Here is a 27,831-nt window from a genome sequence, read left to right as displayed (position 1 = left end):
GCTTCAAAAAATGTTAGACATGGCAACTCATGACGACAGCCTAAGGTGGTTACTGGCGCCATAAACTAGAGTGTCAATTTGTTGGGTCAACAACAGGAGCCACTGTGCGCTTGTTAGCCTTGGCAACTCATGACGACAGCCTAGGATGGTTACTGGCGCCATAAACTAGAGTGTCAATTTGTTGGGTCAACAACAGGAGCCACTGTGCGCTTGCTCCTGATGTGGGATCTCTGTCCTTAATGTACTGTACATTTTGATTTAATGCTATAACTAGTACTCAAACAGTATGTTTCACTTTGTGTTTCTATGTGGGTGCAAACTGTTGAAGTATTTATACTAAATTGATCTTCTGTATATAAATAGAATTGAAAATGAATCTTGATGTGAATGGAAAGGGAGAGGGAGCGGGAGAGGGGAGGGTTGCGGGTGGGAGGGAAATTATGGGAGGGGGAAGCCATTGTAATCCATAAGCTGTATACTGGAAATTTATATTCATTAAATAAAAGTTAAAAAAAATGTAAAAAAAAAAAAGTTAGACAAATATTTCTAAGTATTTAAAGAGCAGAACCCTTCATCAACAGTTTTTAAACCGAAGTGATATTTACAAAACACCACCATTTTCAAAGCATTTCACTCTTAGACACTTGATTTATCTCCATTTCTATTTGTGGAAAGCTAAAGACAAATTAGCTTGTTGGTGGGACCGGCACTTTGGTGTAGCGGGTAAAGCCACCGTCTGCAGTGCCGCATCCCATATGGGCGCTGGTTCGAGTCCTAGCAGCTCCACTTCCCATTCAGCTCTCTGCTATGGCCTAGGAAAACAGTGCAGCATGGCCCAAGTGCTTGGGCCCCTGCACCCACATGTGAGACCTGGAAGAAGCTCCTGGCTCCTGGCTTCAGATCCGCCCAGATCCAGCCATTGCAGCCATTTGGGGAGTGACCCAGCAGATTGAATCTCTCTATCTCTCCACGGAGTTGTGGATTCAGACCCATAGATACTTCCTCTCTTTCATTTGTGGCCATCTTCATCAAGTGTAGAAATGTGAGATGAATGTTTTCTTCAGTTGTTATCTAATGGTTGAAACTGTTTGCAAAGTATCCATGTGATATTGCTATTGTCAGCAAGTGATCTAGAACTTGCTCCCTCATTTCTCTATTCTAAGTCCAACTTCTTCTTTCATTTCTCTATTCTCTTCAAGGTAGGAAACTAATTCTATTATGAAGGAATCTGTAGGATGCACAATTTAATCTTTAGACCTTATAAAAGATATGCCTAACATTTTTCTGTAACAGCATAGCCAAAATAAGAGCTTAAATTATAATTTCATGGCTAGATTTACTTGGCCATCAGCGAAGTAAAGAGTAAGTAGAAAAAAACCTCCCTTTCAGACCAAAGGGAAAGAAAGCTTTAAAGTGAGAATATAATTTTCCTCATGGGCGTTGTCTACCTTAGAAAAACTACTATAGAACATGCCTGTGACTATAGACTTGTAGTTCAGGCCACCGAAGATTAGAGATGGGACTCGGGCACTCCCTTGACTTGCATCCTCTGGTGTGCATTAACAAAAACCAGGAGAAAAACAAAGCTAGGCATCAGAAGCAATGGGTGGCAGGCCTATTAATGGCTGATCTGTACAGGGATCTGCCCTCAAGGAGACCCAACAGGCCAGTCCACTGCAGTGGCTTTCAATGTGGTAAGCCTGGGCTTCAGCAGAAGTCAGCTTGTGAAGAGCCCTGGCAGCTCTGCCAAGAGTTGGATCACTGGAAATGGACCTGCCCTGGAGTCGAAGGATGCCCAGGTCAGAGCCACAGATCTTATTGGCTCTAAGCTGAAAAGCCCTTCACTCAGCCCAACTTCCAAAGTGACCACTGCAGCTGAGGGGACGGCCACGTAGTGTCAGCAACGTTGCAGGCAGAACTGTAAATTTCTTGTTAGAGATGCCACCTGCCTTTACCTGGCCAGCTCTCCTCCCAGGCCAGCTAAGTAATGGAAGTCAACAGAGTGCCTTCCCCTAGGAGGTTCACACCACCCTTAGGATATACCCCATGTGAAGAGATAGATAGGCCTGGGCCTCTTAACTTACAAGGCCTAAAGCCCACCAGATTATTATCAAGCCCCTTCTATCAGGTTCTATTTGCCTCTCAATCAGAAAACTTAATTGTTGCTTAGACAGCACCTTTCTTAGCTCCTCTAATAATGACTCTGTCCTTTGTTCTAGACCCTGTCTAGCGCACTTGGGCCTCATTCCTTTGTAATCATAACCTCTACTCTACCACCAATGGCTCTACTCCCAGCCTGTGTGTACTGATGGTCCTCTTCCCCACTTAATGCTGTATAATTGTTCAGACCTGGTAAATGCCACTCTTAGGATCATTGGTTACTATCCTCACCCTGTCTTTTATGACCTTGTCTAAATATGATCAGAGTCGGCGAACCTGGAAGGCTTCCATACCCTTGGCAACTCATGAGGAGAGCCTAGGGTGGTTACTGGCACCATAAACTAGAGTGTCAATTTGTTGGGTCAACAACAGGAGTCACTGTGCACTTGCTCCTCATGTGGGATCTCTGTCCTTAATGTGCTGTACATTGTGATTTAATGCTATAACTAGTACTCACACAGTATGTTTCACTTTGGGTTTCTATGTGGGTGCAAACTGTTGAAAGCATTACTTAATATATACTAAATTGATCTTCTGTATATAAAGAGAATTGGAAATTAATCTTGATTTGAATGGAAAGGGAGAGGGAGCGGGAGAAGGGAGGGTTGTGGGTGGGAGGGAAGTTATGAGGGGTGGGAAGTCATTGTAATCCATAAGCTGTACATTGGAAATTTATATTCATTAAATAAAAGTTTAAAAAAAAAGAAAAAAAAAGAAATGTGAGATGAAATAGGATAAAGCGTTGACATTTTGCCAACTTACAACTGTCCTGATACAATGATACCTGATTTTTAAAATACTTTATTCAGGCTGCACCACGGCTCACTAGGCTAATCCTCTGCCTGCGGCACTGGCACCCTGGGTTCTAGTCCCGGTTGGGGTGCCAGATTCTGTCCCAGTTGCTCCTCTTGCAGTCCAGCTCTCTGCTGTGGCCTGGGAGTGCAGTGGAGGATGGCCCAACTGCTTGCGCCCTGCAGCCGCATGGGAGGCCAGGAGAAGAAAATGAATAACACATTGTTCATAGAGACATTAAGGCTGTAGACTTGATGCTATCAAGGCCACCTTTTTTATTGGAATAGATAGTTCTTGGTATACAGAATCGTGTTTAATATTTAATGATTGGATTGTAAGATATGAACAAAGACATATTTGTAAAGAAGCCACAATTCTGAAAGATAATCATTGTTTATGATAACTTATCTGCAAAAGTAAACAGAGGGTATTTTTACCTATTAATTCCACTCATTCCAGAATTATCTTATAGCCATCTGCTATGTGCCCAAGACTTTTTTTTTGCTCTGAGTTACAGCAATGAAAATAAAAGGACAAAGGGCCTTCCCAACATGGTATTTATAATTAGCAGATGCTGATTTGTTTTTTGTGTTCTTTTCTCTGCACTAAATACTATAGTAAGTATTGGATTTATATTATCCAATTCAGCATTCAAAACCAACATATAAACTAGTTAAACTTATCCTTATTATATAGGGGGTAAATGAAGTTACAGAGAGGTTTACAGAATATCCCATAATGTTTCCAACTTTTTCCCATGCCTTAAACTTGAGAGCTTTTAAAAATCATACTGGCTGTCATTTTAGCTATGCTGTGTTTGCAAAATTTCTACTGTTTACAGCAAGAAGGATTCTAGATTAATATTACTCTTAGCATCCACAGTAAAGATATGTTCCCAGATAAGACAAATTCTTACATATATCTATCTTCTTAATAATAAATCTATTACCATAAAATAGTAAAGACCCATTACACATTATAAATAATATAAACCATAATATATTGCAGAAAACATATCACCCATTTTGTTTATTAATGTACATCATGTTTCAAATACGTAATAATCTGATTTTTAGATTAATATTGATGGAATCAACTTTTTTTTCAGCATATGCTATTCAAATCTATTTGTCAATTGTTCTGATAGCATGAAGTCATTTTTCTGGAGTAATATCTGTCTGTATGCTGTGACCATATGATTTTTAAATGATCAACAGAATCCAGGCTTGCCAATTTAAGAGAACAAAGGAATAAAAAATGTTCATATGGGGTGACATAGAAAAATAATCTAGAGCTGGAGTTGTGGCATAGTGGGTAAAGCCACCACCAGCAATGCCAGCATCCAACATGGGTGGTGGTTAGTGTTCTGGATGCTCCACTTTTAATCCAGCCCCTTGCTAATGGCCTGGGTAAAACAACGGAAGATGGCCAGGGTGCTTGGATCCCTGCTATCTACATGGGAGACCTGGTTGAAGGTCCTAGCTCCTGGCCTAGCCCTAGCTATTGCAGTCATCTGGGACGTGAACCAGCATGTGGGATCTCTCTCACTCTCTCTCCCTCTCCTTTCTAACTCTGCCTTTCAAATAAATAAATATTTTTGTTAAAAATAAAAGTAATCTAGATTCAAAACATGATGTCAATGTGAGAGACGGTTGACCACAGTGATTCTGTTTTGTGACCCAGGATCCCTTTGGTGCTGTGGTGACTGCTGTATGAACTTGTTGACATGCCGAAAGAGTCATTTGATGAGAAGGAACATCATAATGACTGCATGAATTAAAGTATTACCTAGAACAATGGTATGGTCCAAGTTGGCCTGTGCTGGACCAATGAGCTATAGAAGTGATTTTATCCTCCTATCATAATTCTTGACAAATACCCTATGTAACCCATTTAAACTTCCTCTTTTCTACTCCTAAAAGGATCCTCTAAACCCCTCCCTAAGAAGGTACATTCTGATTTTACTAGAATCTCCCAAATTTGCAATTCTTTTTTAAATGATCTTCCTTCCTTCCTTCCTCTCTTCCTTCCTTCCTTCCTTCCTTCCTTCCTTCCTTCCTTCCTTCCTTCCTTCCTTCCTTTCTCTCTCTCTTCTTTTTTTTTTTTGACAGGCAGAGTGGACAGTGAAAGAGAGACAGAGAGAAAGGTCTTCCTTTTGCCATTGGTTCACCCTCCAATGGCCGCTGCGGTAGGCGTGCTGCGGCCGGCTCGCCGCGCTGATCCGATGGCAGGAGCCAGGTGCTTCTCCTGGTCTCCCATGGGGTGCAGGGCCCAAGGACTTGGGCCATCCTCCACTGTACTCCCTTGCCACAGCAGAGAGCTGGCCTGGAAGAGGGGCAACCGGGACAGGATCAGTGCCCCGAGCGGGACTAGAACCCGGTGTGCTGGCACCGCAAGGCGGAGGATTAGCCTAGTGAGCCACGGCGCAGGCCTCTTCTTTCTTTTGAAAGTCAGCATTATAGAGAGAAAAGGAGAGAGAGAGAGAGAGAGAGAGAGAGAGATCAATCTTCCATTTTGTTGTTTCATTCCCAGATGGCTGTAATGGCCAGCATTGTACCAGGATGAAGCCAGGATCCAGCAGATTCACCCAGGTCTCCAATGTGGGTGAAAGGGGTCCAAACGCCTGGGTCATCTTTTGCTTCTTTTTCCAGGCCATTAGCAGGAAGCTGTATCAGAAGGAGAGCATCTGAGACACAAACTAGTGGCCATATTCTATACTACAGTTGTAGGCAACAGCTTTACCCACTAGGCACCAACACACATACACCAAAATTGCAATTCTTAGATCACAAATTCACATCCATGACAATCATATGTTGCTTCTAGACCAATACTGATATATGATTACTAACTTTTTGTAAATCTCAATTACTAAATTCTCCATGAAAAATAAGTATAAAGATGCCTGCACTTTTTTCTTTTATTTATTTGCTTACTTACTTACTTGCTATGTGGTTCTATTTGCCTCACATCCCTACCTTTCCTTCAGTATCTCATATTTTACCTTTATCTCTCCATCATGTTCTATATTCCCATTGTACTCTTCTTACCCTTTTGTAAATTTCACATTCTTGCTATTTGAAAAGTTAGTTATTTCCATATCTGCATTTATGGTTAAATTGTAAATATCCTGAAAGAAAATACTACGATTTATTTATCTCCCTAACCTCCCATAGCCTTTAACAAAATGATTCACACCAAATAGATGTTAATAAAATGTTTGAAAATCAGTGTTATTCTTTTTTAAAAGTCTACGGAATTAAATGGTACTAATAATTTAATTGCTCTAGTATTTTGCCTCAAAACATTATAAAACCCACTTAAATGTAATATGTCAACTCTATTTACTTTTTAAATCTTTTTTTAACTTTTATTTAATTAATATAAATTTCCAAAGTACAGCTTATGGATTACAGTGGCTCCCCCCCCCCATAAATTTCCTCCCACCCGCAACCCTCCCCTTTCCCACTCCCTCTCCCCTTCCATTCATATCAAGATTCATTTTCAATTCTCCTTATATACAGAAGATCAGTTTAGCACATATCAAGCAAAGATTTCAACAGTTTGCCCCCACATAGCAACACAAAGTGAAAAAACACTGTTGGAGTACTAGTTATAGCATTAAATAACAGTGTACAGCACATTAAAGACAGAGATCCCACATGATATGTTTTTTAAAAATTAATTAATTTTCTATGCAATTTCCAATTTAACACGAAGTTTTTTTTTTCATTTTCAATTATCTTTATATAGAGAAGATCGATTCAGTATATATTAAGTAAAGATTTCAACAGTTTGCACCCACACAGAAACACAAAGTGTAAAAATACTGTTTTAGTACTAGTTATAGCATCACTTCACATTGGACAACACATTAAGGACAGATCCCACATGAGATGTAAGTACACAGTGACTCCTGTTGTTGACTTAACAATTTGACACTCTTGTTTATGGCGTCAGTAATCTCCCTAGGCTCCAGTCACTAGTTGCCAAGGCTATGGAAGCGTTTAGGGTTCACCGACTTTGATCTAATTCTGATACGGTCATAGTCAAAGTGGAAGTTCTCTCCTCCCTTCAGAGAAAGGTACCTCCTTCTTTGATGGCCCCGTTCTTTCCACTGGGATCTCACCCACTGAGATCTTTCATTTAGGTCGTCTTCTTCATTTTTTTTTTCTCGAATGTCTTGGCTTTCCATACCCAAAATACTCTCATGGACTCTTGAGCCAGATCTGAATGCCTTAAGGGCTGATTCTGAGGCCAGAGTGCTATTTAAGAGATCTTTCATTCTATGAGTCTGCTGTGTCTCCCACTTCCCATGTTGGATCCTTCTCTCCATTTCTGATTCTATCAGTTAGTATTAGCAGGCACTTGTCTTATTTGTGTGATCCCTTTGATTTTTAGACCTATCAGAGCCATCGAATGTGAACTGAAATTGATCACTTGGACTAGTGAGATGGCATTGGTAGATGCCACCTTGATGGGATTGCATTGGAATCCCCTGGCACATTTCCAACTCCACCATCCGGGGCAAGTCCGATTGAGCATGTCCCAAATTGTACATCTCCTCCCTCTCTTTTTCCACTCTTATATTTAACAGGGATCACTTTTCAGTTAAAATTTAAACACCTAAGAATAATTGTGTGTTAATTACAGAGTTCAAACAATAGTACTAGAACAACAACAACAACAACAAAATACTAAAAAGGATAAAGTATTACATTGTACATCAACAATTAAGACAAAAGCTGATCAGGTCATTGTTTCTTATAGTGTCCATTTCACTTCAACAGGTTTCCCCTTGGGTGCTCAGTTAGTTGTCACCGATCAGGGAAAACAAATGATATTTGTCTCTTTGGGACTGGCTTAATTCACTCAGACTATCCCTCTTTGCAGATGATATGATTCTTTATTTAGGGGACCCAAAGAACTCGACTAAGAGACTATTGGAACTCATCGAAGAGTTTGGCAAAGTAGCAGGATATAAAATCAATGCACAAAAATCAACAGCCTTTGTATACACAGGCAATGCCACGGCTGAGGAAGAACTTCTAAGATCAATCCCATTCACAATAGCTACAAAAACAATCAAATACCTTGGAATAAACTTAATCAAAGACGTTAAAGAACTCTACGATGAGAATTACAAAACCTTAAAGAAAGAAATAGAAGAGGATACCAAAAAAATGGAGAAATCTTCCATACTCATGGATTGGAAGAATCAATATCATCAAAATGTCCATTCTCCCAAAAGCAATTTATAGATTCAATGCAATACCAATCAATATATCAAAGACATTCTTCTCAGATCTGGAAAAAATGATGCTGAAATTCATATGGAGACACAGAAGACCTCGAATAGCCAAAGCAATCTTGTACAACAAAAACAAAGCCAGAGGCATCACAATACCAGATTTCAGGACATACTACAGGGCAGTTGTTATCAAAACAGCATGGTACTGGTACAGAAACAGATGGATAGACCAATGGAACAGATTAGAAACACCAGAAATCAATCCAAACATCTACAGCCAACTTATATTTGATCAAAGATCCCAGACTAATCCCTGGAATAAGGACAGCCTATTCAATAAATTGTGCTGGGAAAATTGGATTTCCACGTGCAGAAGCCTGAAGCAAGACCCCTACCTTTCACCTTACACAAAAATTCACTCAACATGGATTAAAAACTTAAATCTACGACCTGAAACCATCAAATTATTAGAGAGCATTGGAGAAACCCTGCAAGATATAGGTACAGGCAAAGACTTCTTGAAAAAACTCTATTTACTTTTACAAATTTTAGGTACAGGAATTGACTCAGAAAAGATGTAAATAGTTTTAATAGAAACCCTCAAGGATCTACTGACTTTAAGATCATATTATTTCTTTTTTTAATATTTCCTTTTTATTTATTTAAAAAACACAATTACAGAGGCAGAGGCAGAGAGGGAAAGAGAGGTCTCTCATCTGCTGCTTCACTCTCCAAATGGCCTCAATGGCCAGAGCTAAGCCCATCTGAAGCCAGGAGCCAGGAGCTTCTTCTGGGTCTCCCATGCAAATGCAGGGCCCAAGCACTTGGGCCATCTTCTACTGCCTTCCCAGGCCATAGCAGAGAGCTGGATGAGAAGTAGAGCAGCCAGGACTTGAATCGTTGCCTATATGAGATGCTGGCACTGCAGGCTGCGACTATATCTGCTGCGCCACAGGTCTGGCCCTGATTATATTATTTCTTTAAAAGAGGTGAAAACTGGAACTTTAGAATTGTCCAGTGTCTTTATAAGACCAAGCTTTTCATAACCTTAATCCAAAGTAGAAAGAGCCAAATGACCTAGGTTCCAAATCCTTTTCCATTATCCCTAAGCTTTGCTAACTTTACAGACTCAACTGTCTAAATTCCCGTTCATGTTAAATAGTTGAGAATGTTTTTATAAAGATTAAGTGAAACAACTTTGGAAATTTATATTCATTAAATAAAAGTTTAAAAAAAAAAGATTAAGTGAAACAATTCACATGATGTAATCAGCACAGTGCCTGGCACATAGTGCACACACTATTATCATCATCCCCTTAAGCGTTGTTTTTAGACTTTAGATCTCTGAACTCAATCTCCTTTGATCCCAGCTCTTCAGTACTTCATTTTGCTCAGATTTGCACAACAGATGTTGGTGCTTGTAAGTTTTCAAATAAAATACAGGATGCCTGGTTAAATTTGAATTGCAGAAAACCCCCCAAAAACATTTTAACTTAAGTTTGCCTTATGAAATATTTTGGACACACTTATAATCAAAAAATCATTCATTGTTTATCTGCAATTCAAATTAAATGGAAACTGTTACCCATCAACAGCAGGCCCTTGCCTCAAATCTTCACAGTTCAACACCATTTTGTAGAATTTGATTTTTAATTGCTTCCTCATTCAATCAATTTCAGGTATTAGCACTTAAGCAAGCAAGCAAGACAAAGATTCCAGCTTGCAAAGAAAAGCTAGCTGGATTTATTCCAACTTAATGTGATTTTGTTTTTCACTTTTGGAAGACCTGGTATATTTTATAAGAACATGTTCTTTGTCAAACATTAGATCTCTAGTTTTGTTAGTTTTCTGTCCTTAAAATATTTTGGAGAAGCTATATAAAGATGTTCTAAATTCACTGTTTGCAGATTTATAAAGCTTTTTCTGAGAAAACTAGTCTGTATCACCACTCATATAAAAAAATAGAGCCACAATCAGTACAAAGCATTGTCTAGGGATGGAGTTTTTGGTTACATATTGAACAATAGTACATAAAATTTTCCTTTTTCTGCATAGTGGTTTTTGGTATTCCCAGAGCAGAATCTGTCCCCAACTTCATACTTATTTTTGACATTCAGAGATTTTACATTAGGGATTATTTTCAGAGTATGCTGTGAGGTGCTATAGATAAAAAATCAATGTCTTTGGTGTGTCTATGAAATATGGATACATATTGATGTTGAAGACTGAACATGCAATTATATTTTCAAAGGTTATCTTTGAAAATCTTTAAATATAGAGTACTTACATACATGTATATATGTACACATATACACAAACACACATACATTCAAGAAAGGATATTTTGCAAAGGTGTTCTTAATTCAGAGTAGCATGAATTTTTCAGTAGTGGTTACTCTAAGAGTAGTTTAGATTTGGAGTTTGCTGGCTACTCCACTTGTAAATATTCCACATGGACCACACAATTACCTCCTGCTCCCTTAATTGAGTTGTCAGCTCACAAACTGCCATCTCAGAGTGTTTATTCCCAATAATTCTATTTCAGATAGTCAACTCCATCTCTGTCTATCCCCTATCCTACTATATTTTGTTTCTTCTTACTTCTTATCTATTGTGTCATATCATACCATGTCTCTGCCTCCCTTTCTTTCCCTCTTTGCCTTTGAATAAATAAATAATAGCACTTGGAGGAGGAGTCTACAAAACACAAATCCAGGAGCCGGAGTTAAATAAAAGATGCTTGGGATAGCAGAGCTAGTGGCTTGCTCTAAGACAGACTAAAAAGGGTTGCCCATATACATCAGTATCAGACAAAATCTGACAATTGGGAGTCACTGTGAAGTCCACCTAGGAAGGAATTAACTTTATCTGGCTTTTGAAAAAATAACTTCTGTGTGAGTATGTCCCTAGATGCCAGATACTTTTAACTAGGGGAAGTCCATCAGAGGTGGTGGTTTTTTTTTTTTTATTTTTTTATAAAACTATTTTTTCCTTTCCATTCAGATTTTTTTTAACATTTATTTAATGAATATAAATTTCCAGTGTACAGCTTATGGATTACAATGGCTTCCCCCTCCCATAACTTCCCTCCCACCCGCAACCCTCCCCTCTCCCACTCCCTCTCCCCTTCCATTTGCATCAAGATTCATTTTCAATTCTCTTTATATACAGAAGATCAATTTAGTATAAAGATTTCAACAGTTTGCACCCACATAGAAACACAAAGTGAAACATCCTGTTTGAGTACTAGTTATAGCATTAAATCAAAATGTACAGCACATTAAGGACAGAGATCCCACATGAGGAGCAAGTGCACAGTGACTCCTGTTGTTTATCCAACAAATTGACACTAGTTTATGGCGCCAGTAACCACCCTAGGCTGTCATCATGAGTTGCCAAGGCTATGGAAGCCTTCCAAGTTTGCCAACTCTGATCATATTTAGACAAAGTCATAAAAGACAGAGTGAGGATAGTAACCAATGATCCTAAGAGTGGCACTTACCAGGTTTGAACAATTATACAGCATTAAGTGGGGAAGAGGACCATCAGTACACACAGGTTGGGAGTAGAGCCATTGGTGGTAGAGTAGAGGTTATGATTACAAAGGAATGAGGCCCAAGTACGCTAGACAGGGTCTAGAACAAACGACAGAGTCATTCAGATTTTTGTAACTGATATGAAGCTAGCTTTTATATAACTCAGTTAATATTATTTCAGTAATAGTTATATAAAATGCAACTAATGCACTTGAAACGTGGGTCCTCTCTTGGACCTTTAGAAAAACAGACCTTCAGTGCTGCTTTACACATGGAACATGTCGTCAGCTCAATGAGAAGGGCTATGGGACCAGAATTGGGGCACAAAATATTTAGCTGCCACTTGCAATGCTAGCATCCCGTATTAGAGTGCTGGTTCTAATCCTAGCTGTCCTGCTTCCAATCCAGCTCCCTGCTAATGCACCTGGGAAATCAGGTTCTTGGGCCCCAGCTACCTGTGTGGGAGACTGGGTGGACCTCTTGGCTTCTGGCTTTGGCTTGGCCCAGACCATGTTGTTGCAGCCATTTGAGCATTTGCGGAGTGAACCAGTGGATGGACGATATTCTCTCTCTCTCTCTCTCTCTCTCTCTCTCTCTCTCTCTCTCTCTCTCTCTCTTCTCTTCCTATCTATCTCTCTGTCCTGCTCCCTTGCTCTCTGGATTTCAAATAAATAAAATAAGTTTTTTAAAAAAGAAAAGAGCCATATGTCTGGCAATACAAGCTATTTAACAAATAATTGTTGAATAAATTAAAGAATAAACTATCATGCAATTGCCCCCTCTAGTCTTCTCTTATAACCACCCCTCTTCGTATGGATTATTTCAGTGTGATTTACAATACAAAAAAAACAATGAACACAATCTCATATTATCAGAGAAAACTCTGTTCACTGGTGCCAAGTTAGAGAGCACAAAGGCTTTGTTTAAAAGCATACTGGAGGATAAACAACTGCGTATAAAACATATATTATGAGTTATGACACTTTGTCCATTTAATGTCAACTTGAAATGTCTGATGGGATATGGCACATAGACCAAAATATCAGGCAAAGAAAATTAGTCCCTGGACATACTTTAGTAGATAGAAAAGAATAAAGATATTCAATAATGAAACCAACCTTTCTCAGTTTCCTGGATAAACCCCAAAGAACATAAGTTGCATTTTTCTCTCCAGCATTGGTTTTAAGCACCACTGTTTCTTCAAATATGTTAACATTTGGACTTAACAACTACATCTGCTCACAGGACTAAATCTATGTTCAATCACATGTTAAAGGGCTCATTCCCTCCTTACTCACACATGGAGCTGTAATTTAAAAAGTTTTAATCGTAATGATATGTGAGAACAAGGAAGGTGAGGAAGGCAAGTTCCCTAAGAATAAGATGAATACTGATGCATTTCTTGGGTACTAACTCACATCAGACACAAAGAACATAACTTCATAGCATTGTCAAAATACTGTTTGTTGTTAAGTCAGAGAACCAACATGCTCAAAAGGGATTTGGCTCATTTAGTAGGTGGGAGTGATTGTATAAATTCATGAACAGTTAACTACCATTTATCATTTTGAGCAGATGACCCTGTGAAGTCCTTTCAAGAAATAACTTAGCATACTGCAGAATTCACTTGAGTACAATGAGTAGTAGTTTCCCAAAGGGTTTTATAGACAAAGGAGAGAAAGAACCCATGAGGCTTGGCAGCTCCTTTTAGAGTTAAGGGAGTCTTATAAGAAAGAGGACATAGCATCCACATTTGCCATTAAAGAGATAGTGTCTTCATCTATTTACCTGCAGAGGTGGGAGTCATTTAGCTAAATGGCTAGATGTTAGTCTAAATATTGTTGTGATTCTCTGAATTTGGCTTTTTGCTCCAAATAGAAGTTGGTTTCTGCAATTGGATGTGGGCATGGCAACCACCCAGTGGCATCAACACAACTGATTAGCAGAAGAATCTAGAAATCAATGCATGTGGCTGCTAAATGTGGGGATGGGGGCCTGGTCATTTGTTAAGTTCATTTTAAAAAAAAATATTTTATTTATTTGAGGGGCCAGTGCCGTGGCACAGTAAATTAATCATCTGCCTCCAGCGCCAGCATCCCATATGGGTGCCGGTTCTAGTCCCTGCTGCTCCTCTTCCAATCCAGCTCTCTGCTGTGGCCTAGGAAAGCAGTAGAAGATGGCCCAAGGCCTTGGGCCCCTGCACCCACATGGGAAACCAGGAAAAAGCTCCTAGTTCTTGGCTTCGGATCAGCATAGCTCCAGCCATTGTGGCCATTTGGGGAGTGAACTAGCAGATGGAAGACCTCTCTCTCTGTCTCTACCTCTCAGTTTCTGTAACTCTACCTGTCAAATAAATAAATAAAATCTTTTTTTTTTTTAAAAGAGGCATAGGTCTTTTGAAAAAAAATTTTAAAAAGATTTATTTATTTGAAAGATAGAGTTACAGAGAGAGGTAGAGCCAGAGAGAGAAAAGTCTTCCATCAGCTGATTCACTCCCCAAATGACCTCAATGGCCGGCACTGGGCCAATCTGAAGCCAGGAGCCAGGAGCTTCCTCTGAGTCTTCCCATGTGGGTGCAGGGACCCAAGGACCGGGCCATCTTCTACTGCTTTCCCAGACCATAGCAGAGAGCTGGATTAGAAATGGAGCAGCCGGGACTCGAACTGGAACCCACATGGAATGCTGACACTGTAGTCCGGGACTTTAACCCACTCGCCACAGTTCCAGCCCCCTTGTTAAATTCATTTTTGAGCACTCTGAGTTGGAAGAAGCAGGTAAAGACGTCTAAACGTGTATTTAGAACCATAGGACTTTGGCAGAAGACACTGTGAATAATGAAAAGAAGGAAAGGACACAGACGGAATATACAGAGAAAACAGCTCTACAGTTGATCTTCTTTTCTTTCCCACTTTTTACATGAAGTGTAGTAAAAAACTTCAAGTTTCCTAATTTTCTCTTGCTGCTCACCCTAATTCTGGACTATCTTTCATATTCTAGTCAGGGAATTATTTGTAGACCACAAAAATATCTTTATTAAAGGTCTGCAATATGCCACCATTGTCTATAGAAGAATGACCAAGCATGGTGGTATGGCAGGCAAAGTCCCTTACAAATGGCTAAATTGCTCTCGGTAGCATTTCTGTCTATTCTACTGTAAGACCCCTGCTAAAAGTAAATATTAAAATAATATTATAGTAAAGGGTTAAAAAGTTTAGCTGCTGGCAGTAGACATCCCTTAAGATAACTGTGTCTCCACCCGCCTGCTGAATAACCTTGGGAAACTGCTGCTCTGTGTAACTGTCTCACGCGATAACGCTTGCAGATGTCCGAAAAGAGCTGCAATAAGTTTCTGTAACTTAGTGACCATTGTATAAACTTACCCCCTCCCAACACGGGCGCCAAATGTACCCTAGATTAGCGAGCAGAACATTTTGCGGCTTTTCCAGGAAAGACCATCACCCCTTCCCTCGCCCTTCAAAATAGCTAATCACCAAATGATCAGGTAGCTATTGTCTTTAAAAACTGCCTGTAACTCCTGCTTGGGGCTCTCTCAACCCCCTGTGGTGCTGGGGAGCCCATTTGCACAAATGTTCAATAAACCACCTCCTGTTCTTTGCATCGTCTGGCGTGAGGTCTGAGTCTCTGGGGTAGCCATCCTGAGGACCATGAAACTGGGGTTGTTCACTACCCCTTGCAAACTCAACAACATTTATCAACAACATTTATATCCTGCTTTTTGGTTACACAAAACTTTTTGTATTTGTCAGATTTTGGAGTTCTCTCATAATTCCAAGACTTGAGAAATCAAGTGTTCTATGTCTAAAATAATCTTTCTTTTCTTTTGCACCTAATGAAGACTACTCATCCGAGAGTGATGTCGCCTGCTTGAGATGATCTTGAACTTTCATGGTTGTGTTACTTGAGCTTGCTCTCTATTAGAATTCTTACCATTTTGCCTTGCAAATACCTATGTTTGAATCTAACTTTTCCTGCCACAGGCTGGACAAATTTAATGAAAATAAAGGCTTGTTTTCGGGTTTCTTCTTTACTTTTTTGGGAGTACTGGTAAGGGGTCTGTTATAATTGTGTACACTTAATTCAATAAATTTATTCCCATCAGAATGTTTGCAACATATTTGGCATAGAGATGGTATAAACTGAGCTTGCAAAAAGAATAATGCAAATCTCGAACAAGAAATAGCTCAACTGTGTTTCAGTTAAGTTCAGCAGCTCTGGAGCCCACTCGTTGGAATGTTCATGAATGAGGAAGCTCTACCTCAAGGTACTCACATACATAAGAAGGAGGAAATGTCTGATCTCCCTTCACTTCTGTTTCTTAAGAACAGCATTCACGGTGCTGGGCAGGTACAAAAAGGAGACACTTTTCCTAAGAATGAGGGAATGGAAATATGTTAAATGCAACTGGGAGCATATTGAGTTTGAAGAAGCAGGTAAAGATGCTCAAAGATGCGGTTGGGGACATTGAACTTGAATGCATGCTAACCTTTAAAGCTTGCCACAAAAGAAGGGCACATAGGGCTTACTTTAGAAAGTAATAGAATTCACGCAAAACTACTTTAGACTAGTTGGCTCTTACGTAGTTTAATTTGCTACCTAACTCATTCTAAAACAAAGATTCACACACCCACACACACAGTTTTCAAAAAGTTCTGTCCTTTGGTCTAGGCCCTGTCTAGTGCACTTGGGCCTCATTCCTTTGTAATCATAACCTCTACTCTACCACCAATGGCTCTACTCCCAACCTGTGTGTACTGATGGTCCTCTTCCCCACTTAATGCTGTATAATTGTTCAGACCTGGTAAATGCCACTCTTAGGATCATTGGTTACTATCCTCACCCTGTCTTTTATGACCTTGTCTAAATATGATCAGAGTTGGCAAACTTGGAAGGCTTCCATAGCCTTGGCAACTCATGACGACAGCCTAGGATGGTTACTGGCGCCATAAACTAGAGTGTCAATTTGTTGGGTCAACAACAGGAGCCACTGTGCACTTGCTCCTCATGTGGGATCTCTGTCCTTAATGTGCTGTACATTTTGATTTAATGCTATAACTAGTACTCAAACAGTATGTTTCACTTTGTGTTTCTATGTGGGTGCAAACTGTTGAAATCTTTATACTAAATTGATCTTCTGTATATACAGAGAATTGAAAATGAATCTTGATGCAAATGGAAGGGGAGAGGGAGTGGGAGAGGGGAGGGTTGCGGGTGGGAGGGAAGTTATGGGAGGGGGAAGCCATTGTAATCCATAATCTGTACACTGGAAATTTATATTCATTAAATAAAAGTTTAAAAAAATTAAAAAAAAAAGTTCATGGAAAATGCATATTATTTTTTAATTTCATTCTTTGCAAACTTAATGTAAATATATATGTACTAAGTCATGAATTAAATTAATTACTTCACATAATTCAATAAGCCAATTTTTTGAATATTTTCATATTACTGTAGTCAAAACAAAAATCAGCTCCTCTCCTTGAAAACTATTCTCCCTAATTATTAAATTTCCAGCAAAAGCCCTTACAACCTGGCTAGGCCAAGTTGACATTCCCAGTTCCACCCTTCTGATTTGGAAAAAAAAGTCATCCTTATGGTTATTTAGTATTTGCAAGGTATATCAAGACTATGTTTGGAAATGATCACATGAAGAAAGTATTATCAAAACACTCTTAGAATAATGGCAATGTCACTTTTAGAACTAGGAAAAGAGTGAACAAATGAATTCATTTTGGACATCTTGTTGACATCAAGAAAAACGTAGAAAAATGGAATACTTAGAGGGTGGTGAGGAGGACTGACCCTATTGTATAGTTAATAGAGAATATTTTAAAACATAAAAACATCAAAAAGAATACCATCTGTCAGGAAGAAACAAATATGACTAGATTTAAAATGCTCATGGAGAGAACCAGAGTTGTGTCGTAGCAAATAAAGCCACTGCCTGTGATGCCAGAATCCCATAAGGGTGCTCGTTCGTGTCCTGCTGCTTCACTTCTAATCCAGCTCCCTGCTGATGGCCTGGGAAAGCAACAGAAGATGGCCCGAGCACTCGGGACCCTGCAGCCCAAATTGGAGATCCAGATGGGACTCGTGCATCCTGGCTGGCTTTAGTCTTGCTCAGTCCTGGCCTTTGTAGCCATTTGGGAGTGAACCAGGAAGTGGAAGATCTCTCTCTGTGTCTCCTTCTCTCTCTCTTTCTGTAACTCTGACTTTCAAATAAATTAGCAAATCTTTTTTTTAAAAGGCTCATGAAGGAAGGTTTTATTTTCTTATACACAAAAAAGGAAAAAAATACAGAATATGAATCTCTTAAAAGCTTAAACTACTAACTCTTTTAAAGAACATACCAGAAGACTTTTATGACTACACTTGCCACAGCTGCTTTGCAGACAACTGTATTAATGTTAATAAGCTTTTCAATCCTCTGCTACCATTTGCAAATATGGAAAGAAAAAACAGAGATAATGTTAATTGGTACCCATTCAATCAACTCCCTTGATTTAGTTTGGAGGACATTTGTTGGTTTAAAAAATAATTTATCCAGCAATCACAGAAGTCATTAGAGGATATGGTGGTATTCTATGATATGACATAAGAAATATAGATTGGGAAGAGTTTGTTAGATAAATGCATGATTTGTGGGTATAAGTGGGAATTTTGTAAAGATTTGGTTAGCACCAAAGAACAAGTGTGAAACTCATGAAGAGAAACGTCTGACGTGACAATAATACAAACATATGTTTAAGTAGCTGTAACTTAAATAGAGTGGAGCTGATACGCAAGTGTGAAGAAACCATTTATTCATAAGCATCTGGGTTCAATTCACAGTGTATGCTTAGTATATCCATATCCTCTTTGTTGGATTAGCGATATCACAGTAGGTTCTGAGACTCGCTCCTGAAGAAATGACATTATAAGAGCTCCAGGGGACAAGTTGCACTTATGTCTGCTAAAATCAGATTTCCAAACACTTTAGATCAAATGCTTTTAGCGTTCCAAGAGAATGTATTCACTTGACAACAGGGTAGTTATCCCTCAATTGTATTCCCTCAGTCCTAGTATGAATTCTTCTATGTGTCTCTCTTCCTTCCAATTATCTTATTGTGATCTTATCATTAAATTCATTAACTATCTCATTCCCTCATTCTACTATTTACTCAAAAGTTAACACATGTCAGATAATACAGTTTGCACTAGGAATCCAACGATAAGCACTACAATGCCCATGCTCATGTGTGGAGGGATAAGAAAAATCAATTACTTTGGTTTCCACAAACATGATTCTCGGGCCTCATATGAGGTGGTTGGCATAAAAAACACCATGGAACATGCTTAAAAATATAGACCACTAGATTACACATATAGAGATTCCATGTCAGTAGATTTGGATGGAATCTGACACTTTATATTTGGAAACAAAGCAAAACAAGGCTAAAATAATCAACCTTTTGAAGGGTACTTTTTGGTACACAACAGCCCGTATGCAATAAAAATATCACATGAAAAATCAGGAGGAAACTAGGTTTTATTTGGCTGTATCTGAGGGGCTGATAGCCACATTTTGGTTACTTCTTGAGGGGAGAATGGCAGGGGAATGAGTGACCACAGCATATTTGACTGGAAGTAGAGACTGCTTGAAGTCAGAGTGTCAAAGCTTGATACACACATAGAACAGGTCAAAATCAGTAAACCCAAAAAGAATACAATAAACATATAAAAGAAAGTCAGAAGGATCTGAGACAATTATGAGAACCTAATGGGTTCATATCTGAGAAGCAGAAAATACAAGAGGCAAAAAGTTGGAACAATCAAGATGATAGAAGAGTGCGAGAAATTTCTAGGGAATGGGAACTTGAGATTTCCTGTACCTGGCAAGGAATTGCTTAGTTAACTATCTTGGATTAAAGTGCCATGAAATGCAAATCTCTACCAGAATATATTTTATACTTTTCAAAGCTTTCTCATGTGTTGTTATTCAGAACAATCAACCCAGACTAACAACATACAACTATAAGTATTTTTTAAGGCGTGCTGTGACTAGACTGCAGGCTTACTCACTTTCAGGGTGGTATTGGTCTCAATGGCAAGGGTTTGTATCCTTATTCATTGTTGACTTTGTTCAATACTGTACAACTGGGTGAAATTTATAGAGCAGTCACTAGGTCCAGACCTCTGCAATAAGTGCTTCACTTGCAATAATTCATATAATCCTCATGACATCTTTATGTGGTAAGTAGTTTATCCCTGTTTCACAGATGAGGAAACAGATCATGTACAAGTAGTAAGTTGCAAAACTAAGATTTGTCCTTACATTGTCCAGCTGCAGAGGATAAACTCTGTAGTTAATTCAAATTTATTACACTTTTCAGTATATGGAAAACAAAAATAATCTCCTTATCCTAATTCTAAGCATCACAACCTCACATTCCTGCCTGGAGATAATGTCTCCAGGGCTTCAAGGAAATACTGAAGCTGTACAATAACATCCTTCATTAGGCATTGTCTTGAAAAAAAAAAGCACAAGACTATTATTTTACCTTAAAATTATACAACGAAGCATTCATATAAATACAAGGAATCAGATTTTCAATTCTTAAATTTCACTTAGGCAAGACATAAGACAGTGGAAATGTGTCCTTTCCTATAAGTTATTCTTTCCCTGCATATGTATAATTTACAAATATCTACTTTTCCACAGTTTTCCCAGGTTGAAAACGATAATATTCAAAGGCTTTTCCTATAAGATATCTGATGTAATCATGCAAAATATAAACTCAGACAAGTAAGGAGAAGTAAAGGAAAAATATCCAAGTAAAGGCCATGTTACATTAGGGGCAGAACTGGAGTTAAAGTCTGGTGTTCTGACTCTGAATTCTAAACTTCATCTGAGGAGAAAGAGGGAGTGAAAGAGATAGTGCTAACAATACTGATGGTGATTAAGGACAATTTAAATGATTACATGCCAGAAATTAGCTGACCATTTCCAAAATCATATACAATAACGGTTTACATTGTTCTTTACAAAATAAATAACTAAAGTTAAGACACATTGATTACACACTTTTTATAAATATCTTGATATTTACTTGTTTATTGGGTATGTGAAAATTAACCAATAATCAAGAATTGGTCCCTTTCTTCTTTAATATTATTATTTGGAATGGTAATGCTGATTCATCATAAGTGATCCTACACTATTGCAGATGAGAGCTTTTAGTGGTCACTATTTGAGCACGAAAACACGTTTTAGCACAGTAGAAATTAAATATTTAGACTCTTTAGTGAGGGAATTTGGAGCTATATATATAGGAATATTATGTTTTATAACTGTTTAGATGGGATCAATACTATCACCATGTGGTGCTGGTTTGCTCTTGGAAAATAAAACTAGCTTGATATTGAAGCCCATAAGCAAATATGTCTTTTCTAGTTTGAATTTAGTTTTTATTGAAATACAATAAGATGTAAGTGGATCCATTTATGGGAAAATACAAAAATAGATACTTTAAAATAAAAATTTCTGATGGCATATAACACTTTATTTTAGACTTTCTTAATATAGATATGTATATTTCTAAAGAGAAATCAACTTCTTGAATTTGAAAATTTTTATTGTATAACATTTTAATAGAAATGTTCAACCATTCAACTCTAAAATATATTTAGTGTAAAGTGCACACATCTCTTAACCAAACACAGGCTTTAATTTACTTAAGCATAAAATTTGACAAAGTGTCTTCACCACAAACAACTGTATCAGAAGCCAAAACTACAAGTTAAGGAGTACAAAAATGCCTGAAATCAAGAATATATTAAGGAGCTGGCTCTGTGGCGCAGGGGTTAACGCCCTTGCCTGAAGTACTGACATCCTATACGGGCACCTGTTCAAGTCCCGGCTATACCTCTTCCGATCCTGCTCTCTGATATGGCCTGGAAAACCATTAGAAAATGGCCCAAGTCTTTGTGGGAGACCCGGAAGAAGCTTCTGGCTCGTAGCTTCAGATCAGCTCAGCTCTGGCTGTTTCAGCCAATTGGGGAGTGAACCACCAGATGGAAGACCTTTCTCTCTTTCTGCCTCTCTTCTCTCTGTTTAACTCTCTGACTTTCAAATAAATAAAGAAAATCTTTTAAAAAAAGAATATATTCATACTTAACATAGTACATAATTGTCTTATACTCAGGGAATTGATAAATATCCATTCTGTTTTGGCATAATATATAATTAACCAACTGAGAACTTCAAGTTCAAAATGACATTTTATTTATTCAGTCTCCCAAGAAATTAATAACGATGCATTTTTATTAATAAAAGTGCACAACTCTCTTGCCTGAGAGTTTCCTACTTATCAGACCATTGTAATATTTTGGATTTGCCAGAGCCTTCTGTTTCCCTGGATGACCCATACTTATAAATGAGCTATCCAAAGAATAGAAGAGAGTCAGAAAAAATATTTGAAGACATAATGGCCAAAATACTCCAAAATGTGGCAAAAATTAGTAAGCTGCATATCACCAAAGCCAAACTTTAAAAACAAAAGAACAAATTTTTAAATCAGCAAGATAAATTTTTCTACTTCAGTACAAGATAGCAAAATTTAACTAATAGCTTATTTCTCCTCAGAACAGTGGGGAACCAAAGATAGAACACAGAATAGCTCTTGGTTCAGGCTGGTGTGACAAAGTACGTTGATTGGGTGGCTTAACCCACAGAAATTTGAAATCACAATTTAGGAGGCTAGAAATTCAAGATCATGTTGAACCACCTAATATCATGTGCATGATTGCTTTATTTTTCTGTTTTCACATGGGGAGGGTGGAGAGAGAGAAAGAGAGAGGTCATCACGAGGAGTACACCATCATGAACTCATGTGAGTCTAAGTTTATGAAAATTCCATCTTCAAATATAATCACATTTATTATGGGTTCAAAGTATGAATTTGAAGAGAAACAGTTTAATTTAGTCCATAATGATATCCTTCGGTTTGAATTTCTCCACTCTTGCAAATGAAATCAGTTCCTTCAGCAGAAGTGAGTAGCTTTCTGTTTTTTAACCTGCTGCTTTTCCTTCCAAGCAAAATCTCTGAGCCATGTCTTTGGCACTGAGAGTGGAAACAATGTCACATTGAGTGACACCCTGGGTTTAAGAATGGGGTGCTTTGTGGAGGGAGGGAAGTAGTCTCATATTTCTGCTTGCCTCTCCAAGTATGAATACTCTATTCTAAAAGACTAAAATAAGTGATTAACAGTGGAGTATTCTTTGCAGTGTTTCACTCAAGGTGCAGTCATTCTCAAAGTACTGGCTGAGAAAAAGAGACCTAGACCTCCAAGTTGCATGCACCAGAATTTAGCAACAGGTAGCTGGGGGCAGGATGAGAAGGGTGCCAACCTGCTCTTTCAAGAAGATAGCCCTGTTGGGAACTTGAGAAGGTAGGAGCACTGTGTGTGTTTTTGGCTGCATGAGTCTGAAATGAAGTTTCTGACTCACAGGGCTCTGGTTAAAGAAGGAGGAATAGTTCTTGGTTCAAAAACCACAGACTTGGACCTGGTGCTGTGGAATAGCCAGTTAACAGTGCCAACATCCCATATAGACACTAGTTCCAGCCCCTGTTGCTCCGCCTCCAATCCACCTCCCTGCTAAGGCATCTGGAAATAATCAGAAGATGGCCTTTGTGCTTGGGCCCCTGCACCCACGTGGGAGAACCAGAAGAGGTTCCTGGCTTCTGTCATCAGATTGGCCCAGCTCCGGCCATTGCAGCTATTTGGGGAGCAAAATAGCAAATGGAAAATCCGTCTGTCTGTTTATCCCTCTCTCTTTCTCTATAACTCTGTCTATCAAATAAAACAAAATAAATCTTTAAAGAAAAAAACACCAAAAACTACACTCTCACTGTTCTTTTGTACCACTGGATTTTTTTGAGAAAATATTTCTTCTCTTGTTCTATGTCCTTAGAACCATTTTCAGAGACTTAATAATACATATGCACATTTATTTAATTATAAATTTAATATAATTTATATATATATATATATAATTTTCAACAGTTTCACTGGGAGAAGCTCTGTGGAGCTGCTCACCCTATAATAACAGAAGTGGAACAAGTCCAGCAGTAAGATATTTAACCGGTTGGAAAAAAATAAGGTTCCCTGGGGCTGGTGCTGTGGCCTAGAAATCTCAACCCATGTATGCAACAGTTTCTAGTAGATTTTCATTGCTTCATTCTTAAATATGACCCAAGGTGTTATCTCCACATATCTAAGGAGGAAAAAACATAAAATAAAAAGTATTAAAACCAGAAGAATAGGCAAATTTAAAAGAATAATAAAAAAACTTCAAAAAGTTCTATAAAGCATATTGGGAGGAAGAAGATAAATGCTCAGTGTTTGTAAGCAAGAAAATGGGGCAGAGCCAAGATGGCAGAATGGTGATGGTGCCCACCAATAGTCTGGGAAAAGAAAGTTTAATAACAGTGGAGTTACTGTAGCCTCAGGAAAAGACTCAGAAAAAAAACTGCAGAGGAAATTCTTCTGGATTTAGGGGATGTGACGCAGAGGACCTATGGGAAGAGCAAGGTCGCCCACCGCTGAGCCACAAGAGCGGAGAGCCACGTAGCCCAGCCACAGAAGCCCAGCCGCAGAATCTGCATGCCAGCACTGGAAGGGGGTGGTGAGATAAAAACCTCTAGATAACCCGAGACATTGGTGGGGAAAGGCAGAACAAGACCTGAGGTCCCATTGGGGAAAGTGCACAAGGCTGACTGGAGGAGAGAAAAAAAGGAATAAATAAGGGGAACCGGTAGGGATACTAGCCTCCCTCTCCACTCACCTTACAAAGCTGAGCAAGACAAAGAGCAGGCGCCATTTTACGTATGTAAAACAAACTCGGTAACCTTAGCAACCCAGTGAGATACTGCGGAGAAATTTGAGACCACACTGAGGGCTGAATAAACTCTTAGTATGGTCCCAGGGGTAAGCAGACAAATACCCACAGAGGCCAGATTTCATACATATACATCAAATACCCTCAATTCCACTCAACTGTGTGGAAGTACTTCCCAACTAAGTAAAAAAAAAAGAGAGAGAGAGAGAGAGAGAGAAAGCGAGCGAGCCAGAGAACAATCGAGGTGAGTCACCTTTGGCACACCCTTAACCCTGAAGAACCAAACAGAGCACTCTAGCCACAGCCATCATAGCCTGCAAGGATCCATCAAAAGCAGACAGTCCACTTAATCTAGAGTCAGAGTATTGCGAGAAAAAGCACCACAGCGAAGGAACCAAAGAATATCTCCAATACGCCAAACAAAGGCAAAAACCGAGGTAACAAGAGCAAGGAAGACACTATGATGCCCCCAAATGAGAAAGACACCCCAATGCAAGATTATGAAGATGAAGAGATAGAGGAAATGCAAGAAGCAGATCTCAAAAAATTGATAAGAACATTAAGAAGTTCTCAAAAACAAATTCTTGAACTACAGAAATCCTTAATGCACAAGATAGAAAATCTCTCTCGTGAAAAAGAAATATTAAGGAGGAATCAAAATGAAATGAAACAACTAGTAGAACATGAAACTGTGATAGTGACGAGAAACCATAATGAAATGAAGAACTCGATACATCAAATGACAAACACATTAGAGAGCCTTAAAAACAGAATGGGGGGAGCAGAAGAGAGAATATCGGAATTAGAAGACAGAGCACAGGAAAGCATACAGTCAAACCAAAGAAAAGAAGAGGAAATTAGAAATCTGAAAAATATGGTTGGGAATCTACAGGATACTATTAAAAAACCCAACATTCGAGTTCTAGGAGTTCCTGAAGGCATGGAGAGGGAGAAAGGATTAGAAGGCATTTTCAGTGAGATACTAGCAGAAAATTTCCCAGGTTTGGAGAAGGACAGAGACATCCTAGTACAGGAAGCTCATAGAACCCCTAATAAATATGACCAAAGGAGATCCTCACCACGACACGTCCTAATTAAACTCACCACAGTGAAACAGAACAAAAAGATCTTAAAATGTGCAAGAAAGAAATGTCAGATCACTCTCAGAGGATCTCCAATTAGACTCACAGCAGACTTCTCATCAGAAACCCTACAATCTAGAAGGGAATGGCGAGACATAGCCCAGGTACTAAGAGAGAAAAACTGCCAGCCCAGAATAGTATATCCTGCAAAGTTCTCATTTGTGAATGAAGGTGAAATAAAGACCTTTCACAGCAAACAGAAATTGAAAATATTTGTCGCCACTTGTTCAGCCCTCAAAAGATGCTTAAAGATGTGTTACACACAGAAACACAGAATCACAGTCATCAATATGAAAGAAGGTAAAGGAAGGAAACCTCACAGCAAAAGATCACAGGAGTCTCAAATCATATATTAGAAAATATCTTTGGCAAATGGTAGGGCAAAGTTACTACTTATTGATAGTCACATTAAAATTTAAAGGCCTGAACTGTCCAGTTAAAAGACACCGATTGGCTGATTGGGTTAAGGAACAAAACCTATCTGTTTGCTGCTTGCAAGAAACTCATATTTCTAACAACGATGCATACAGACTGAAAGTGAAAGGCTGGAAAAATATATACCATGCCAACAGAAATGAAAAAAGAGCGGGCGTAGCCATCTTAATATCGGACAACATAAACTTTACCACAAAAACTGTGAGGAGAGACAAAGAGGGGCACTATTTAATGATTAAGGGATCCATTCAACAGGAAGATATAATGATTATCAATGTATATGCACCTAATTACAGGGCACCAGCTTATTTAAAAGACTCGTTAAGGGACTTAAAGGGAGACTTAGACACCAATACAATAGTTGTGGGGGACTTCAATACTCCACTCTCAGAAATAGACAGATCAACAGGACAGAAGATCAACAAGCAGACAGTAGATATAAATGACACTATAGCCCAAATGGATCTAACAGATATCTACAGAACATTTCATCCTACATCTAAGGACTTTACATTCTTCTCAGCAGTACATGGAACCTTCTCTAGGATTAACAACATACTAGGCCACAAAGCAAGTCTCAGTAAATTCAAAAGAATTAGAATCATACCATGCAGCTTCTCAGACCACAAAGGAATGAAATTGGAAATCAGCAACTTGGGAATCCCTAGAGCACGTGCAAACACATGGAGATTGAACAACATGCTCCTGAATGCACAATGGGTCATAGAAGAAATTAAAAGAGAAATCAAAAATTTTCTGGAAGTAAATGAGGATAACAGCACAACATACCAAAACCTATGGGATACAACAAAAGCAGTGTTAAGAGGAAAGTTTATATCAATAGGTGCCTACATCAAGAAATTGGAAAGGCACCAAATAGATGAGCTTTCAAGTCATCTCAAGGATCTAGAAAATCTGCAGCAAACCAAACCAAAACCCAGTAGGAGAAGAGAAATAATTAAAATCAGAGAAGAAATCAACAGGATTGAATCAAAAAAAACATTACAAAAAATCAGCCAAACGAGGAGCTGGTTTTTTGAAAAAATGAATAAAATTGACACCCCATTGGCCCAACTAACTAAAAAAAGAAGAGAAAAGACCCAAATCAATAAAATCAGAGATGAAAATGGAAACATAACAACAGACACCACAGAAATAAAAAGAATCATCAGAAATTACTACAAGGACTTGTATGCCAGCACACAGGGAAATCTACCAGAAATGGATAGGTTCCTGGACACATGCAACCTACCTAAATTGAACCAGGAAGACATAGAATACCTAAACAGACCCATAACTGACACAGAAATTGAAACAGTAATAAAGGCCCTCCCAACAAAGAAAAGCCCAGGGCCAGATGGATTCACTGCTGAATTCTACCAGATATTTAAAGAAGAACTAGCTCCAATTCTCTTCAAACTATTCAGAACAATCAAAAAAGAGGGACTCCTCCCAAATTCTTTCTATGAATCCAGCATCACCTTAATTCCTAAGCCGGAAAAAGATGCAGCATTGAAAGAGAATTACACACCAATATCCCTGATGAACATAGATGCAAAACTCCTCAATAAAATTCTGGCCAATAGAATGGAACAACATATCAGAAAGATCATCCAC

This window comes from Lepus europaeus, chromosome X (genome assembly GCF_033115175.1).
Source record: "Lepus europaeus isolate LE1 chromosome X, mLepTim1.pri, whole genome shotgun sequence".
In the NCBI taxonomy this organism is placed as follows: Eukaryota; Metazoa; Chordata; class Mammalia; order Lagomorpha; family Leporidae; genus Lepus; species Lepus europaeus.
This window is presented reverse-complemented; position numbering follows the sequence as displayed.